Raw genomic sequence first — 7,191 nt, forward strand, 5'->3', positions numbered from 1 at the left:
TAAAGCGTTGTTTACTTTTACTTGAGAATTGTCAAAATCGGCAAATCCCAAGTAGCATTTCTGGAACGAGCCACATTTGTTCGCTACATCGTGATGTGATAAAAAGAAAAGCTGGCAGCACTCCGCAAGGTTGCAGAAATCTTTCAAAATATGTTCGAAACTCTCAAGGAAAAAAATTGCCAAAACTCAACGCAATTTTTATCAATTTCAATCTTGCGCTTTATTAAACTAAAATTAATTTTGTTTTAGATTCTAATTAAAATGTTTGCAATTTAGGTGAAACCTTGCAATTTTTTTTAAATTTAATTTTTGTACAAAGTTTGATCCAAAACCTGAGATCTACCGCATTTTTTTGAAATATACCAAATTTTTTTCCAGATTCTACCACACAATTTTTTTCTGAGTCCGATCACTGATTCCTTTGCCATTTCTTAAGCAAAGCGAAATGTCTTATCTTGAATCACATACATATATACTTTTTTTTTTGACCGGGTAAACACAAATAAAGTTGCGAGCAAGTATACCTGTGCGTCACCCTTTGAAAACGAATACTTTTCCGGTTGGTTTTCTGAAATTTCTCATTCTGAACTTCACATATGCTTTTTCATAGATATTTGGTCATTTGCTTAATTTTTATTTGGCTTATGTAGCAGCATTGCGTTCACACTATTTGGCCACCAGGGTTGTTTTTCATTTGCCAACAGAAGGCAAATATTTGGCTTTTCTGATAAATGACAAATGTAATTTAGCGTTCACATGATTTGTCTACGAATTTGACAAATTTTTAGCCAAATGTACAAATTGTGTGATCCCAGCTTTAGTTACATTTGGTCTAATTATGTATATTTTTTAGTCTGGCTAGCAATTCAGTTTTGGTGTTGAAAAAAGCGTATGTCGGCTGTTAGAAAATATGTTTTGTGAGGATATTTCGACGGGGTTCTGATCTGACTGATTTACAATAATTTGATTTCTAAAGGAGCTTAATGGTTGCTTTACTCGTTTGAGTTTTTGTGTTGGGGAGCTTTGTGCTGAATGTTGGGAGTCATCAGAATTTACAGTGTTGTATATTTGCTGGCGAGAAAGTGCATCAGCGTCAACGTTCTGATGTCCGGGTTTGTAAACGAGTTTTGCACCATATTCTTCAATGAAATTTTCCCATCTTTTTAATTTTGTGTTGGGGTTTTTTCTGATATGGAGAAGATTAAAGATTGATGGTCAGTGTAAATTGTTAAATCTGCTATACCATACAAGTAATTACGTAGTTTCTGTAGTGCCCACACAATTGCGAGTAACTCTTTCTCATTCGTGGAGTAATTTTGTTCTGTTTCGCTGAGCGTTCGTGAAATAAATGATATGGGTTTTTGGTTTTAAAACAATACGGCGCCTATAGCGTAATTGCTAGCATCTGTGGTTAATTCGAAAAGTTTTTTAAAGTTTGCAGTTTCTCTTTTATTTTGTTTAGTGCTTCTAGTGCAGGTTCGTCTAAAGTGATTTTTATTTTTGCGCTTTGATTCTTGCATATGCCACCGTTCTCTCCTCTGAGGAACGTAGTGAGTGGTTTGATGATGGCTGAAAAATTCTGTTTAAAGTTTCTATAATAACTAGCGAGACCTAGGAAGGATCTGAGTTCCTTCAGTGTAAATTTGTCATCTAGGAGCGAGCGCCCGCTAGTGGAGGTCACCATAATATGTTTATAGCTTTGGAACTACTTGCTGTTTAAACCTGAAACTCTCCCAAAAACTTCCTTAGATATTCGTCTATAATACTGCATTAAAACAAAAGCGAGCATAGTCCAACAATATTCCTAGACCGATTCGTGCAGATATATAAGCTAGAGTGGTTAAAAAATTTTTTTTTGGAAATTCATAAACCCTACCTCAAATTATTGTTATTTGTGATAAAAAAAAAAGAAAAACGTGTTTTTTTATTTTGAAAAAAAAGTTTTCTTAGAGGTCGCGCTGGTCGGTTTTTTATAAAAACCCTGATGTTCACAATTTTTTTATTTTCTTGACATGTTAAAATGCAGCTAAAATTTTTTTTTTACATATAATTACTCTGGTATTATTGGGGAACATTTCCTTAATTACATACCTGTCTTGGACCGTTAGAATGGGCCTAGTGCCCAAAAATATGCTCTCGAAAAGAAACTAGTAAAATTAAAACGTTGATACTGAACGATTTACGCATTGTCATGGGTTGAAACTTGCTACCGGGGGGTTTCTGGGGTTGCTAATTAGGGATAGTTTTTCGAAGTTCAAAATGGCGGATCCAAAATGGCGGTCCATTTTTTTAAAAAATGATTGAATTCATTCGAAACTTGGCACTCAAGAGTTTGTGTGATCGCCGAATACGAATCTGAAGTCAACTTTTTTAAATTCAAAATGGAGGATCCAATATGGCGATCAAATTAAAATAAAGTACTAAAATTAAAACGTTGATACTGAGCGATTTACGCATTGTCATGGGTTGGATCTTGTTACCAGGGGGTTTTTGGGGTTGCTGATTACGAATCTGATGTCAGATTTTCAAAATTCAAAATGGCGGTTAAGGGTTTCAAACAAATCCAATAATTTTTTTAAAGTTGGTCGCCATTTTGGATCCACCATTTTGAATTTTGAAAATCTGATATCAGATTCGTAATCAGCAACCCCAGAAACCCACTGGAAACGTATTTTAACCCTTGACAATGTTTAAAACGTTTAGTATCAACGTTTTAATTTTAGTACTTTTTTTTTAATTCGATCGCCATATTGTATCCGCCATTTTGAATTTAAAAAAATTGACTTCAGATTCGTAATCGGCGACGCCAAAAACTTTCGAGTGCCGTGTTTCGACCAAATCTAATAATTAAGAAGAAAAATTTACCGCCATTTTGGATCCGCCATTTTGAATTTCGAAAAACTGACTTCAGATTCCTAATTGGCAACTCCAGAAACCCCCGGGTAACAAGTTCCAACCCATGACAATGCGTAAATCGTTCAGTATCATCGTTTTAATTTTACTAGTGTCTTTTTGAGAGCATGTTTTCGGGAACTGGAANTTCGACCAAATCTAATAATTAAGAAGAAAAATTTACCGCCATTTTGGATCCGCCATTTTGAATTTCGAAAAACTGACTTCAGATTCCTAATTGGCAACTCCAGAAACCCCCGGGTAACAAGTTCCAACCCATGACAATGCGTAAATCGTTCAGTATCATCGTTTTAATTTTACTAGTGTCTTTTTGAGAGCATGTTTTCGGGAACTGGAACCATTCTAATTGTCCAAGACAGGTGTGTAATTAAGGGAAAGATCCCCAATAATACCAGAGTAATTATATGTGAAAACCACATTTTTAGCTGCATTTTAACATGTCAAGAAAATAAAAATTTGAGAACATCAGCTTTTTCGTCTATATAAACGTATGCGAACTTGCCGATATATGGTCTTAGGATATCGTCTTCACATCTTTTAAAAAATGATGGAGCGTTTTTTAAACCGAACGGCATACGAAGGAATTTGTATTTAGCTCCATTTACACTAAAGCCGGTTTTTTCCCTGTCAGACTCCTTAATAAGGATCTGATGGAAGCCAGACTCTAAATCTAAAGTTGTAAACACTTTTGCATTACCTAAATTCTGTATGGTCATTGCCACATCAGGTATGGGGTATCTATCTGTAATAGTTGGAGCGTTTAGGTTTCCCTTGTTCATCGGTACCTTTTTTAGCGACTGTCCAAATGGGAGAGTTGTACGGACTTTTGCTGGGTTGAATTATTTCATTTTCTAAAAGTTTGTTAATGAAGTCGTTATCCGACATAGGATACGGATATTGCTTGGTCCAAATAGGATCTTCGGATTTCGTTCTAATGGTAGCTTGTACCGCGGTAGTATATGGTAGCACTTCGTTTGTGCTTTAATTTTTTTGCATAGTTTCTTCGATTTCGGCCCTATATTTTTCACTACTAACCGTATAATTTATTTTTTGCACAGATTCGCTTTCATTCATGGCCCTATATTTATAACTGAGCTTGTACTCGAAAAAGTTGATCTCTGCTTTGATTTTTCTAAGTCCCTGTTCACCCTAAAGCATATCAAATTCTTCTAATGTATCTGTTTCAAAAAATGTGAGATTATGTTCTAACAATGTTATTATTTTTTTTTGATTTGGTTATTGAGTAACCATGAACAGTTTTCACTTTTACAGGTTTAATTGAAATAGGCTTACCGATGTTGCATTTTGTACTTATATAATTGTTTGTTGCTCTAGTGTCGATCAGGATGTTAATAAGTTTGCCTGTATCCCTGCAGTGGCGTTGCAGACACGGCAAATCGTTCATGCGCCTAAAAAAGAATACTGCCTGTTTCATATTCACCATTTTCGTATTCTGGTGCAAGCGATTTTAGTTCTTCGTCGCANAATTTGAGAACATCAGCTTTTTCGTCTATATAAACGTATGCGAACTTGCCGATATATGGTCTTAGGATATCGTCTTCACATCTTTTAAAAAATGATGGAGCGTTTTTTAAACCGAACGGCATACGAAGGAATTTGTATTTAGCTCCATTTACACTAAAGCCGGTTTTTTCCCTGTCAGACTCCTTAATAAGGATCTGATGGAAGCCAGACTCTAAATCTAAAGTTGTAAACACTTTTGCATTACCTAAATTCTGTATGGTCATAGCCACATCAGGTATGGGGTATCTATCTGTAATAGTTTCAGCGTTTAGCTTCTGAAAGTCTACGACCATTCTGCGCTTAGGTTTCCCTTGTTCATCGGTACCTTTTTTAGCGACTGTCCAAATGGGAGAGTTGTACGGACTTTTGCTGGGTTGAATTATTTCATTTTCTAAAAGTTTGTTAATGAAGTCGTTATCCGACATAGGATACGGATATTGCTTGGTCCAAATAGGATCTTCGGATTTCGTTCTAATGGTAGCTTGTACCGCGGTAGTATATGGTAGCACTTCGTTTGTGCTTTAATTTTTTTGCATAGTTTCTTCGATTTCGGCCCTATATTTTTCACTACTAACCGTATAATTTATTTTTTGCACAGATTCGCTTTCATTCATGGCCCTATATTTATAACTGAGCTTGTACTCGAAAAAGTTGATCTCTGCTTTGATTTTTCTAAGTCCCTGTTCACCCTAAAGCATATCAAATTCTTCTAATGTATCTGTTTCAAAAAATGTGAGATTATGTTCTAACAATGTTATTATTTTTTTTTGATTTGGTTATTGAGTAACCATGAACAGTTTTCACTTTTACAGGTTTAATTGAAATAGGCTTACCGATGTTGCATTTTGTACTTATATAATTGTTTGTTGCTCTAGTGTCGATCAGGATGTTAATAAGTTTGCCTGTATCCCTGCAGTGGCGTTGCAGACACGGCAAATCGTTCATGCGCCTAAAAAAGAATACTGCCTGTTTCATATTCACCATTTTCGTATTCTGGTGCAAGCGATTTTAGTTCTTCGTCGCATGTTTGGTTTACACGTTGTACTTTCTGTTGTATGTTGAAATTACGAGATGAAGGATTTCGTACTCTTTTTTGAGGATCTCCGCGAAATGGATTATTTGGAGGTAGTCCTTGCATTTGACAGTCATAGCTGTTTTGTCGTGGTGCGGAATGATTCCTATTATAATTTGCGGATCTCGTATATTGCTGTGATGGATCTACGTCCATTGGTTGGTGCTAATGCCTGGGTGCAGTTTGATTGTATTGCACCTGCACGTTAGGTACCTTTGTGGTTCCTCGTGATATCTTCTCCTTGGGTTTTGATACTGCGATGTATTATATTGTCTGTGCTGACTGTATTGCGGAACGTCGAATTGTGAGTTCACATTGTCGTGGTATATCGTACTTGCGATGGCATAAGCGGTTTCTAAGTCCTTTGGATTGTGGCTATAGAGGGTGCCGCTGGTATATTTGCTGTTCAGACCGAGAATGAATGTCCTTACAGCTTCCTGGTTCGCATATTCTTTCATAGCTGAGGGAATTCCTGAGCTATCCATCTCAACTTTAGTGAGTACAAGATTAAGTGACTTGCTGACTTCGCAACGGAACTCTACCAACGTCCTTTTTCCCTGCTTTATACTCTTCATCCCTTCGAGCAACACATACAGAAGTCTCTGGTCCGCATAAGTATAATCGAGACGGTTTTTTATAGAATATAAGTTGAATTTGGTGTTGTGGTTTATTAAAATATCGGCCGCCTCTCCTTGAATTTTCGAATGTACAATCGAGAGTGCCGTGTAATACGTGGGTGTAGTAGCGTAATTCTGGATGTTTTCCATGTCTGTCCAGGCACGTTTTCTCCATGAGCTATAATGGTTCATGTCACCTGTGAAGATTGGTAATGTTTTGAATATTTCTAAGTTGATTTGTGACGCATCGGTGATGTTTGGTGTACAGTCCTGGTATTGGTTGGTGACTGTGACGTTAGGTGTTGCGTAGGTTTCGAAGGAATTCGTTCTCTGTTGGGTTTCAGTGAGCGTTGTGGTCAGAGCAGCGATTTGTGCTCTCAGGCTTGCGATCTCTTGTGTTGTCATTTCGGAGTTTATATCCAACGATGGACGTAATAAGTCGAAAAACTTTTGCCGTTTGCTTAGTAATTCCAGTTTGGTGTTCGTTGGTTTCTTTTATTCCGTTTTTCAGGAATCTGTTTGTCACAGGATTTGATTGCTGTCCGCTATTTCAGGATCTGCTGCAGAATATTTGTGATGGTGGAAGTCTTACTTCCCGTGGAATTTTTACTATCCTTTTCCTCAATGGATAGTGATGGCTTAAAGGTTTGGTTGAGCCTCAGTTAATATCGCTTTACGATATGAGACTAAAAAACATATATTTATTTACTACGCTGAAGTGCTTGTTCTTTAATTATATTCTTTAGACTGACCTGTTTACATAAATCTTAGTGCTACTTATACTATTGAGATGCGTCGGTTGTTATCGCAGTAACTATTAAGAAGCCGGATATTTACTGTTTACTAGTAGATAACTATTTGGGTTGTTATTGTTTGTTTGGGTTGTTGTATGTTATTTGTTGTAGTGATAGTGCATTTCTATTGTTTCAATGTTCGTCCTTTGCAATTCCTGATAATGCATGTTAAAACAAGTTCTATTGTTTTGATGTTGTTTTCAAGTAAGCGCTTATCATGGTGTACGTGACCTGCAGGGAGGCTATGTCGTTAACTACCTGCATTGAGGCT

The 7,191-nt window shown here is 36.6% G+C and overlaps 1 pseudogene; it reads right to left on the reverse strand.

The window, feature by feature from the left end:
• The window catches only part of LOC108361060 (uncharacterized), an 8,454-nt pseudogene extending 2,460 nt beyond the window's left edge, over positions 1-5,994 (reverse strand).
• Between the last annotated feature and the right edge of the window lie 1,197 nt (positions 5,995-7,191).

This window comes from Rhagoletis zephyria, unplaced genomic scaffold (assembly GCF_001687245.7).
Source record: "Rhagoletis zephyria isolate East Lansing unplaced genomic scaffold, Rhagoletis_zephyria_1.1 Rzeph_scaffold_00690, whole genome shotgun sequence".
In the NCBI taxonomy this organism is placed as follows: domain Eukaryota; kingdom Metazoa; phylum Arthropoda; class Insecta; order Diptera; family Tephritidae; genus Rhagoletis; species Rhagoletis zephyria.